This window comes from Chelonia mydas, chromosome 3 (genome assembly GCF_015237465.2).
Source record: "Chelonia mydas isolate rCheMyd1 chromosome 3, rCheMyd1.pri.v2, whole genome shotgun sequence".
NCBI lineage: Eukaryota > Metazoa > Chordata > Testudines > Cheloniidae > Chelonia > Chelonia mydas.
Window position 1 is genome coordinate 201,777,696 of NC_057851.1, and position 13,014 is coordinate 201,790,709.

At 43.4% G+C, this 13,014-nt stretch overlaps 1 long non-coding RNA gene across 3 annotated transcripts in view; it reads left to right on the top strand.

Moving 5' to 3' along the window:
• LOC114019320 overlaps nt 1-13,014 on the top strand; it is a 162,807-nt gene that overhangs the window by 80,679 nt on the left and 69,114 nt on the right. The window contains exons 1-2 of one of the 3 annotated variants that reach the window (XR_003564413.3): nt 6,911-6,992; nt 12,489-12,631. The exons of 1 other annotated variant lie outside the window; for it this stretch is intronic. This is a non-coding gene — a long non-coding RNA (uncharacterized LOC114019320). Of the gene's footprint in view, nt 1-6,910; nt 6,993-12,488; nt 12,632-13,014 lie in introns of those variants that run through there. One more of the 3 variants, XR_005224980.2, reaches the window with a different exon arrangement.

Sequence of the window (13,014 nt, forward strand, 5' to 3'; positions counted from 1 at the left end):
CCTCCTCTTGCTCCGAATTTGGTAGCAGCTTGCAGGAGGTGATAAGAGAAATTGGACAGTTGTTTGCCTCCAACACAAGCTTTCTTTAGGATGCAGGGGCCTTGCCTTTGAACCGGCCTAGCGAAAGTTTGATGCTCCCAGGATAAATGTTGCTTGAGGCAGCTCACAATTGGGCACCTAGGGGGGAGCCCCATAAGAAGCGGCACCCGTATCAGACTCTGGTTTCCAGAGACAAGAACTGGAACCAAAACCAATTCAGATTTAGGATGGAAACAGTCCTTCCAGGAGGTCTGTGGCAGAACACGGAGTTGAATTTTAGTGTCAGGAATCCTCCACAATAATCCCAACCACCTCAGCAGCCTTCCCCTGTAAGGGGTTTATTCAGGTTTTATTCAGTCCTTACTCTGGTATGCGCGTGTGCTCAGCTATGGAAGTACATAGGGTCTATGCATTCGTAGGTGCATTCGTAGGGAAAGTATGCTGCTCCCCCGATTGGCAAGAGGCATGAGTGAACAATGCTGATAGGCAGCACTTGGTTGTGCTCTACGTGGTGATTGTTAGCATTGTTAGGGGAAGAGTCAATGGAGACTACACCAAATATGAGGTCCCAGGAAGATACAGGAAGGGTTGAAGAGAATTACAAGGGAGAATAGGAACAGAAAGAACTTGCGCCCAGAGGGAACAGGGGATAGATTGGAGAATAGCACAGTCACCAGGAAAAGGCAGGTCTACATGATTGGGGACTCTTTACTGAGAAGAATAGACAGGCCTGTAACCAGAGCTGATCCAGAGAATAGAAGAGTATGCTGTCTTCCAGGTGCTAAAATACGGGATGTAGACCTGAGGTAGAAAAGGATCCTAAAGGGAGCGGGAAAGAATCCCTTAATTATCCTTCAAGTGGGAACAAATGATACTGGTAGATTCTCGCTGGAACGTATCAAGGGAGACTATGCTAGGCTGGGGAAGACGCTTAAGGAAATCGAGGCTCAGGTGATCTTTAGTGGGATTCTGCCTGTTCCTAGAGAAGGGCAACAAAGGTGTGACAAGATTGTGACTATCAACAGATGGCTTAGGCAGTGGTGCTGTAAGGAGGGCTTTGGGATATGTGGCCACTGGGAGGCATTCATGGACAGAGGACAGTTCTCTGAGGATGGACTTCATCTGAGTAGGGAAGGAAATAGATGTCTAGGATGGAGGCTGGCACAACTGATTAAGAGAGCTTTAAACTAGGAATTTGGGGGAGATGGTTGGGAGATGTCCAGGTAATCTCCACGCCAGATTTTAGCATTGAGAGGGAAGAAAACAAAGTAAGCAAGGATACAGCCGTGGGTAGGAGAATGGATATAAGGAGGAAGGGCAGTGTGGATACCAGTCTAATAGGTAATACTGGCTGTAGAATGACCGTGCCTAATTGGATACAGAATGTGAGTGAGGTCAAACAGCAAAAATTAAGATGTTTGTACACCAATGCGAGGAGCCTAGGTAACAAGATGGAGGAACTAGAGCTACTGGTGCAGGAAGTGAAACTAGATATTCTAGGGATAACAGAAACATGGTGGAATAGTCGTCATGACTGGACTACAGGTATTGAAGGGTATGTGCTGTTTAGGAAAGACAGAAATAAAGGTAAAGGTGGTGGAGTAGCATTGTACATCAATGATGAGGTAGAATGTAAAGAAATAAGAAGCAATGAAATGGATAAGACAGAGTCCGTCTGGGCAAAAATCACATTGGGGAAGAAAACTATTAGAGCCTCCCCTGTGATAGTGGTTGGGGTGTGCTATAGACCGCCGGGATCTAATTTGGATTTGGATAGAACCCTCTTTAGTGTTTTTAATGAAGTAAATACTAATGGAAACTGCGTGATCATGGGAGACTTTAACTTCCCAGATATAGACTGGAGGGCGAGTGCTAGTAATAATAATAGGGCTCAGATTTTCCTAGATGCGATAGCTGATGGATTCCTTCATCAAGTAGTTGCTGAACTGACAAGAGGGGATACCATTCTAGATTTGGTTTTGGTGAGGAGTGAGGACTTCCTAGAAGAAATGGTTGTAGGGGACAATCTTGGTTCGAGCAATCATGAGCTAATTCAGTTCAAACTGAACAGAAGGATAAACAAAAATAAATCTGTGACTAGGGTTTTTGTTTTCAAAAGGGCTGACTTTCAAAAATTAAGGAAATTAGTTAGGGAAGTGGATTGGACTGAAGAATTTATGGATCTAAAGGCGGAGGAGGCCTGGGATTACTTTAAGGCAAAGCTGCAGAAGCTATCGGAAGCCTGCATCCCAAGAAAGGGGAAAAAATTCATAGGCAGGAGTTGTAGACCAAGCTGGATGAGCAAGCATCTCAGAGAGGTGATTAAGAAAAAGCAGAAAGCCCACAGGGGGTGGAAGATGGAAGGGATCAGCAAAGAAAGCTACCTTATTGAGGTCAAAACATGTAGGGATAAAGTGAGACAGGCTAAAAGTCAAGTAGAGTTGGACCTTGCAAAGGGAATTAAAACCAATAGTAAAAGGTTCTATAGCCATATAAATAAGAAGAAAACAAAGAAAGAAGAAGTGGGACCTCTGAAGACTGAGGATGGAGTGGAGGTTAAGGATAATCTAGGCATGGCTCAATATCTAAACAAATACTTTGCCTCAGTCTTTAATAAGACTAATGAGGATCTTAGGGATAATGGTAGCATGACAAATGGGAATGAGGATATGGAGGTAGATATTACCATATCTGAGGTAGAAGCGAAACTCGAACAGCTTAACGGGACTAAATCGGGGGGGCCCAAATAATCTTCATCCAAGAATATTAAAGGAATTGGCACATGAAATTGCAAGCCCATTAGCAAGAATTTTTAATGAATCTGTAAACTCAGGGGTTGTACCGTATGATTGGAGAATTGCTAACATAGTTCCTATTTTTAAGAAAGGAAAAAAAAAATGGTCCGGGTAACTACAGGCCTGTTAGTTTGACATCTGTAGTATGCAAGGTTTTGGAAAAATTTTTGAAGGAGAAAGTAGTTAAGGACATTGAAGTCAATGGGGTAAATGGGACAAAATACAACATGGTTTTACGAAAGGTAGATTGTGCCAAACCAACCTGATCTCCTCCTTTGAGAAAGTAACAGATTTTTTTTTAGACAAAGGAAACGCAGTGGATCTAATTTGCCTAGATTTCAGTGAGGCGTTTGATACCATGCCACATGGGGAATTATTAGTTACATTGGAAAAGATGGGGATCAATATGAAAATTGAAAGGTGGATAAGGAATTGGTTAACAGGGAGACTACAGCGGGTCCTACTGAAAGGTGAACTGTCACGCTGGAGGGAGGTTACCAGTGGAGTTCCTCAGGGATCAGTTTTGGGACCAATCTTATTTAATCTTTTTATTACTGACCTTGGCACAAAAAGTGGGAGTGTGCTAATAAAGTTTGGGAATCATACAAAGCTGGGAGGTATTGCCAATTTAGAGAGAGACCGGGATATCATACAGGAAGATCTGGATGACCTTGTAAACTGGAGTAATAGGAATAGGATGCAAAAAGAAAAGGAGTACTTGTGGCACCTTAGAGACTAACCAATTTATTTGAGCATGAGCTTTCGTGAGCTACAGCTCACTTCATCGGATGCATACTGTGGAAACTGCAGAAGACATTATTATATACACAGACACCATGAAACAATACCTCCTCCCACCCCACTCTCCTGCTGGTAATAGCTTATCTAAAGTGATCATCAAGTTGGGCCATTTCCAGCACAAATCCAGGTTTTCTCACCCTCCACCCCCCCACAGACAAACTCACTTTCTATTAGACCTATTAGAGTGAGTTTGTGGGGGGGGGGGGGGGGGCGGAGGGTGAGAAAACCTGGATTTGTGCTGGAAATGGCCCAACTTGATGATCACTTTAGATAAGCTATTACCAGCAGGAGAGTGGGGTTGGAGGAGGTATTGTTTCATGGTCTCTGTGTATATAATAATGTCTTCTGCAGTTTCCACAGTATGCATCCGATGAAGTGAGCTGTAGCTCACGAAAGCTCATGCTCAAATAAATTGGTTAGTCTCTAAGGTGCCACAAGTACTCCTTTTCTTTTTGCGAATACAGACTAACACGGCTGTTACTCTGAAACCTAGGAATAGGATGAAATTTAATAGTGAGAAGTGTAAGGTCATGCATTTAGGGATTAATAACAAGAATATTAGTTATAAGCTGGGGATGCATCAATGAGAAGTAACGGAGGAGGAGAAGGACCATGGAGTACTGGTTGATCACAGGATGACTCTGAGCCACCAATATGATATGGCCGTGAAAAAAGCTAATGCAGTCTTGGGATGCATCAGGCGAGGTATTTCCAGTAGAGATAAGGAGGTTTTAGTACTGTTATACAAGGCACTGGTGAGACCTCCCCTGGAATACTGTGTGCAGTTCTGGTCTCCCATGTTTAAGGAGAATGAATTCAAACTGGAACAGGTACAGAGAAGGGCTACTAGGATGATCCGAGGAATGGAAAACTTGTCTTATGAAAGGAGCTTGGCTTGTTTAGCCTAACCAAAAGAAGGTTGAGGGGAGATAGGATTGCTCTCTCTAAATATATCAGAGGGATAAATACCGGAGAGGGAGAGGAATTATTTAAGCTCAGTACCAATGTGGACACAAGAACAAATGGATATAAACTGGTCATCGGGAAGTTTAGACTTGAAATTAGATGAAGGTTTCTAACCATCAGAGGAGTGAAGTTTTGGAACAGCCTTCCAAGGGAAGAGGTGGGGGCAAAAGACCTTTCTGGCTCCAAGATTAAACTCGATAAGTTTATGGAGGAGATGGTATGATGGGATAACATGATTTTGGCAATTAATTGATCTTTAAATATTCATGGTAAATAGGCCCAATGGCCTGTGATGGGATGTTAGATGGGGTGGGATCTGAGTTACTACAGAAAATTCTTTCCTGGGTATCTGGCTGGTGAATCTTGCCCATATGCTCAGGGTTTAGCTGATTGCCATATTTGGGGTCGGGAAGGAATTTTCCTCTAGGGCAGACTGGCAGAGGCCCTGGGGGTTTTTCGCTTTCCTCTGTAGCATGGGGCATGGGTCACTTGCTGGAGGATTCTCTGCTCCTTGAAGTCTTTAAACCACGATTTGAGGACTTCAATAGCTCAGAGATAGGTGAGAGGTTTGTCGCAGGAGTGGGTGGGTGAGATTCTGTGGCCTCCGTTGTGCAGGAGGTCGGACTAGATGATCATAATGGTCCCTTCTGACCTTAGTATCTATGAAACTAGGTCCTTTGTTTGGTTGGACCTTCAAAAAAACAACAACAAAAAAGCCTGGAAATTAAATACAAAAGAATGCTCATAGTTATGGATGTGTAACTGAAACGGAAGAGTCAGGCAGCAATATTAACTCCGTCACATTGCACGTGGGTAGCATTTTCTGTTTCTGTTTTACTGGGTAAATACGTTGCTCAATAGACACCAAAAAATGCGCAACATGATCAAGTTAATGCTGCTGTCGGAACCTCAACTTGTTCATATTCCTGGTGGCTTTTGAACTTTTCAGTGTTGTTTTGTTAATGTAATGTTACGGCAGTGGTGAGTGTTATGTGATAGCACAAAAGCCGTGACTTCAAAACTTAGTCTAGAGTGCTCCTGTCTGTGACCCTTATATTAGCATTGCATTATAGTACCATTTCATTTTCTTCCCTTTATCTTTCAGACACTGTTTAATCCAGTTTTGATTCCTCAGTTCTGGCCACTTCCTAAGTTTCCGGGGACTCCAAGGACGGAGTCAGTCCCTCTGGCCCCACCTCCTCCTAGTTGGAGGAGTCCAGATGATATGTCCAACTACTTGAATCTTGCATGCATCTGTAACTCAGAGGTGGTTCAGTCTGAATCCAAGTGGCCATCACCTTGAGTGCCCATGCCCCAGCACTTCCCCAGAGCAACTATTTTTTTGTTCCCAGGTTAACAAAATATTTGACATTTCAGTTTATTACAGACAACAGGCCGGTGTTGTGGCTGTGTCTAGTTTATGCTGTTAGATAGCCGTTTATAGCTTCCTTCATCTCTGCCCTGGCACAGGTGCAGTTTAGAGCAGCCCAGTAGCTGCTCTAACCTGTGCCACTCACTATGGCACTAGAAATCATATGCCATCTGGGAATTGCCAGAGCTTTCTGCACTCAGGCCACTCCCCCTGCCTGCCCCTCCCTGCTGCCTGGCACACCCCCAGTGCAGAGGGCTGCAGCATGGGTGCGATGTAGGAGCCATCCACTGGGTCCTTCTTCAGCTAGCGACTCCTGTATGCTGTGGGCATCCCCAGCTGGGGAGTTATGGGCCGTTTCCTCTCTTTCTTTGTGTTGCCCAAGGAGTGCAAAGGGAGTGGTGTGGGTTCAGAATCTGGCCCAGTGCTCTGGAAGGCTTGCCACGTGGGGATTTGTTTGTGTCGCACAGGCTTTGCAGATACTTCACATTAGCAGTATGGAATACAGTGTAGAATCGGTGCCGTGTGTCTATTTCCCCATTTAAGGCATCAATCCTGCTCCCATTTAAGTCAGTGTGAGTTTTGCCGTTTGATGTAAATGGGAGCAGGATTGGGCCATAAACCCCTGTAAAGAGAATATTTCTCATGGCAACTTTCCATGCAGGCCTGAGAGTTCATTTGGAACTGGAGCCAGGCATCGTATTTGGTGTTTAACCCATTTTTCCATCTTTCTTTTCGCAAGGGCTTTTTAGTCCCCCAAATTTAGTCCAAGTTTGTGGTTTTCAATAGCAGAGGCCCTTTCTGCTGGGAATAGATTCGTGCCTTTAGAAGGGTGCAGTTGGCTGCTGCTGTGGAAGTGACAGTGACTATCCACCGTGGGAAAATATCCTTTTCCCTTTTTTTTGGCAAGGGAATGACATGGCCATATAAATTGGTCAGTATTCCCAAGGCCAGGGGCAGTCTTCCCAGCTGTGTTTTACTCAGTAGTAACGGTGGTGCGAACTACAACAATGAGAATAAAGGTAAGCAACGGATCACTTTTATTGTTACTCGGCATTAGATGGTTTAGGGCTTGCTTTGGTGTTTGTAATTTACTGTGCAGTAAAGGCCTGTATAACAAGGATAATTAACCACATGCAATGTTTTATGTGATAAAAAAGGTAAAATTGGGGGAGAAGGGGGAAGGCATTTATTATACTTGTTGATACTTAAAGTAAAACTAAATGCTTAGTACAACCATGCCACTGATTGGAATAAAGTCCTCTTTGTGACATCACACAGACATTTCACCGTAATGAGTGTTGGAATCCTAAAGAACTTTGTGGTAAGGAGTTTGGCGCAGCGGCCAGAATAAATACAAACATCCATAAACAGAGAGTATCAGATTTTCTGCATAGGCACAAAATAATGACTCTTCCTCCAGTGCATTTGATAAAAGCAAATCACACGAAAAGGGCTTCTCAGTTGGTAGGGTTATTTTTTTCTTTCAAACTGAAACTGGATGAAAAGGAACGTCATGAAACAAACTCGTGAGACATTGTACAATCCTAGACAGAAACTCTGAAGAGCCTTTTCCTGAAACTTGTTTATGCCCTTCATGCTCAAAACAGAAGGGAATGACTTGTTTTTTAAAAAAACCTCCTGTTTTTTGCAAATAATATTCCTTCTCCAAAATACTGTGCAAGAATTTTGTAAAACCTCTGCATCTACTATGGGTAAAAATCGTGACTAGGTTAATCAAACTCCATTTTATTTACTGTAGTATTAAAACCTTTCAGATGAACCAGTTGGATGTTCATCCAAAATACTATTTACCATTTAACATGTTTTAGATACCCGGGTGGCTGGATAAACAGGACGTCCTCCTCTGCTACATATTCCCTGGGTGTGAATGCAACGTTGTGGAAAGGCAGCTTTGGTATTGCTACCGTGGCTGCTGCTGGTACTGCGTCAACTTCTGTTCTTTGTTGCTGCTCAGCCACCCTCAAAGCTTTACACGATGGTTTTTATCTGAACAAGTCTGGGCATGCTGGCTCATTAACTCTTGAAGCCTGTTTGGTATATGATGAAAAATAAGTGGAGGATGTCCTTGCTAAAACAGCATTAATAAACATCGCTGTTGAATTGCCAGTCGGCCTAGTGGGCGCATGTATTCAGATTATAATGAACTGGTAATATGCCTATCAAGCTTACCCTAGCACTCTGCATTTATTATCCTCTGATTTCAGTTAACTTTGACTTTGTCAAACTTAACTTCTTGGCTTGGTAAATTTGCCACAGGTAAAATATTTAAAACACTTAAATGACTTAGGAACCTAAGTTTCAAAAACAGCTTATGGCACTTATATAAGAACATAAGAACGGCCACACTAGGTCAGACCAAAGGTCCATCTAGCCCAGTGTCCTGTCTGCCAACAGTGGCCAGTGCCAGGTGCCCCAGAGGGAATGATCAGAACAGGGAATCACCAAAGTGATCCATCCCCTGTCGCCCATCCCCAGCTTCTGGCAAAAAGAGGCTAGGGACACCGTCTCTGCCCATCATCTTCTAGTCTTGGCCTTCACAACATCCTCTGACAAAGAGTTCCATGGGTTGACTCTGTGTTGCATGAAGAAATACTTCCTTTTGTTTGTTTTAAACCTGCTGTCTATTAATTTCATTTGGTGACTCCTAGTTCTTGTGTTGTGAGAAGGAGTAAATAACACTTCCTTATTTACTTTCTCCACACCAGTCATGATTTTATAGACCTCAATCCTATCCCCCCTTAGTCGTCTCTTTTCCAAGCTGAAAAGTCCCAGTCTTATTAATCTCTCCTCCTACGGCAGCCATTCCACACCCCTGATCATTTTTGTTGCCCTTTTCTTAACCTTTTCCAATTCCACTCGATCTTTTTTGAGATGGGGGGACCACGCAGTGTTCAAGATGTGGGTGTATCATGGGTTTATATAGAGGCGATAGGATATTTCCTGTCTTCTTATCGATCCCTTTCTTAATGGTGACCAACATTCTTGTTTGTTTGACGGCTGCTGCACACTGAGTGGATGATTTCAGAGAACTATCCACAGTGACTCCAAGATCTTTCTTGAGTGGGAACAGCTAATTTAGACCCCATCATTTTTACTTTGCATTTATCAACATTGAATTTCATCTGCCATTTTGTTGCCCAGTCACCCAGTTTTGTGAGAAGCCAAAAATCCTTGGTTTCTGGCTCAGGTTTTTTTTTTTGTTTTTTTTTTTAATTTATCAAAATTTTTCAGTTGTTATTGAGAATGAAGTTAGTGAAATGAACAGGTCGTTTTGCCACTGTCATTATTTTTTTTTTTTCAACTTCTTTTTGAACAGCTCTGTCAATTTAGGAGTTGGGATGGGAATTGGAATTTGAAATTCGGCGGGGGGCTAGCACAGTGGCCCGAGAGATGCCTTTTGCTTTCCTCATGAAAACTGGAGCAGATCTGGCTGAGATTTAAACCGTGGAGAATCACTACAGAAGTTGAATTAGAACAGTTAGCCCTGTACAATCTCAAAGCTTGAACTATTGCCCCGTTGCACTGTGAATATTCTCAGGCACCACAGAACCTCCTGTATTGTACTGAAGTGAACACAAAAATACAAATCCACAGAGAACACTGGTGAAATAGACTCTCCTCCTACTTTCCCCCGTTACAGTACCCTGCAGCGTAGGAGACTGAGTGTTCAGCTGCGAGTTAGGAGACAATGAAATCTAGTCTTGTCTCTGCCTAGTGTTAATAATTTGGTGTACTTCCCAGTGCTCATTAGTGAGTAATATTCCTCATAGCCCTACCCGAAGAGGTAGGAAATATAATTCCTGCTCCCCACAAGAGCTGAATTGCACAAATCACTTGTGGCAGGCCTGGGAAAAAACTCCAACTCTCTTACATGAGAGACCCAAGTCTCATCTGTGGAGCAACACCACCTCTCGGAAAGAATGTGCCCTCTCTGTGTGTTTGCCGGTGCTGTCTGTACAATGGGTCTGCTCCTGCGGACCCACCTCTACAAAGCGTTTTATAATCCACAGATGGATAATGCAAAGCATCATTAAAAAAATAAAACAAGTTGCTTCAATAAGGGGTAACTCCCTTTTTAAAAAATAGTTCCTTGGTGCCTTGCAAAACCCTCCTACCAACCATCTAGATGTTTCCATTCACAACTGGGCCCCTACTTCGGTCATTTCCCCTCCCACCAGGTCACAGAACTCGATCCCAGCATGAAAACTTCCCTTCTTTTTTCAGTTGACTGATTTCTGAATTGCGTCCATCCCTTTCTTTGACTGGGCCCCCTACGTTAATTAGCAATTAAATACAAAATGCATAATACAGAGATGTAAAACGACTGTGTGGGTCATTTTTGCCTCACAACATAATCCAGGCTAATAATCTTAGACCGCACCATGTAGTTCGGAGAAAGCAGACTCCAGATGCCTGTGTGCTCGGTAGCAAGGGAGTGACCTGTCTATCTCTTGTTGAAGCCATTCCACTTTGGATAAATAATTAGAGACATTAGCACAAGGCAACTGGCCCCAGGGTCTTCCATCTCCCATGTGGCTGCCCTCCCCACCAGGCTACAGACTCATTCTCTCTTTCTCTCTGCCCCCATCTCTGAGCCCACCTACCAGATCAGGACCTGCCTATCATTGCCTGGTTTGTGGATCAGGGTCTTAGGTAGGAGATAGGTGTCCAGATGTCTAGAGGGATGTAGCAGTGCCCATGCTCAGTGGAAAATTTAGGCACCTACTGGGTTAGACAGCAGCAGAAAGGGGGTTTGTGGATTGCAGTGGTGCCTAAAACTGGGACTTAGACACCTAAAATTCTAGTGCTTTAGGCACCCAAGTTCTTGTGTAGATCTAGGTCCTGTGTGTTTCTAATGTAGCTCACGCTAAGTGCATTGCAATTATCAATGGCTAGGGCTGTCTTTTCTCAGGCCTGTTGGTAGGAGATTTTATCCCAAAGATGTTGCTTGTTATGATGGGGGTTCTCTTCCAGAGTAATCTCCACTCATGTCTTTTTGTGGATTTATTGCTGAGTGGGGGGAGCAGTCTACCAGGGCAGGTTATTGTGAAAATTAAATTATGTCAAAGTACCTAGCGCATGTCATGAGCATTTGTTTGTAGTTTTATAAAGCGAAACAAACAAAAACACAACAATCTAGCACTGAGGTTGCAAAGCCATGTTTGCAAGAGTTCACACCAGCTAGGTCATTCAGGATCACTTGCAAACAGGCTTAACTGATGTTTGGATAATTTAGAACTAGAGACTGACTGACCAAAATAGTCACATAAGAAGGGAGTTCAGCAAAATTTGTGCTGAAAACAATTTTCTTAAAGAGCTGCCGTGTCCGGAGCAGCTGGACATCATCGACTCTGGCTCTCTGTGATTATAGTTTATTTACATCCGGGCAGTGTTTAGCAGCCCCAGCTCCGTGTGCTAAGCAGTATACAGTCACAGAACAGAGATAGTCTTGACCCCAAAGAGTTTACAGGCTAAGTCTGTGATGACAAGAGGGCAGGATATGGCAAACAGATGGGGGGCAACAACATAACAACGAGATGCTCTTGGCATGGCGAGTAGCAGTCATAACACGCCAGCTGCCTAAACATGGCTGAGTTTTTCATAGGCATCCTAGCCAACGTGAGTTTTAAGATGGGAGTTGAAGAAAACCAGTGTGGTGGCTGCAGTTTTCTTTAAAGGGTCTATCTGACCGGGCAGCATGGGAGATGCCTTAGAATACACTTTGCTGGTGATATTATGCCTATCACAGAACTTTGCTTGACACAGGAGACGGCCTAGCGGGAGCAGGAAAGTCTTTTTTATTTTTTTTTTTTTTGCAAAACTGTGTGGGTTCCATAAGGTTTTGATATTGTTAATACTTAGTATTCGTGTGGCACTTCCCCTCTTCAACACACTGTGTAGAAACACACAAAGTATCATCATCCTTTCATTACAGAAGGGGAAACAGAGGCAGAGAAGAGTCGATATAAGAGGTGGGGTTAGAATTCAGGAATTTCTAGCTACCAGCCCTGGGCTCAGATCCATACACACCTCTCATATTCTTGCCTTACATTCCATAGGGCATACAATAAGAATTTTTTTTAAAAAAGCAGTCCTGTAAAAGATACAGGCCACCAGTTTGGTGGCATCTCCCATGGAATGGGAGCTGACATAACTGCTCTGAACACTTTGACCTTCATTTTCCAAAGTGACTAGAGATCTTGATTGCCTCAAAGGGCCTAATTTTCAGAGAGCCGGTACACCTTAAATGAAGAAGCCAAAATTGCTAGTTACTTGTGAAAATGTAAAGTCCTCATGGAAAAAAATAATGCATGCTTTAAGGCCCTGAGCTCTGTGTAGGTGAGCATCCACGGGGCAGGGTCAGTTGATGCAGGGCTCCCTGCAGGATTGGGGTCTAAGTTTTTAATACGTGACATGCCCCTCTTTACCTGGTTGGCTGAGATAGTCATCGCATAGTGCTAACAAGGTTGTATTTTTATTAAACCTGTTTGCAGGTGTTACTTCAAAGAAAATGGCAAAGACAGGCACCTCTCTGTTAGAGATGTCTTGCATTGCCTGGAGCGCATGAGCGTAATGGTGAAACAAGGTGAAAGACTTTTCCTGTGTCTCAAGATGAGCTCTGCCTTCCATCCTCAAGGTATTTTCTCTGCCACAATGCTTCGCATGCTTACTAACACATTGGTTGTATTCATGTAGGTAGAATATATGCGCCCAAAGAGTTAAAGGTGTGAACGTAACCAAGTCACAGTCCAACATTCAACAGTTTTAAACAAGGTTTGGCATACAGAGACCTCAGCCTGCCTGGTCCCATGGCAAGCACCCCATTAAACATCCTCTAACCTTCTATTAAAGGTACAGAAAAAGAAGGAAAAACAGTTGAAGCCTTTGAAATGTGAAGCATTAAGTAAGGCTTTCGTTTTAACAACATCCCTTGTTCTCTCTCTCCCTTTTGGCTGGAGAGAGTTTATAGAAGGAATCCCCACCCCATTTAATAGTCTCTTGGAGGGTATTAAAGATGGT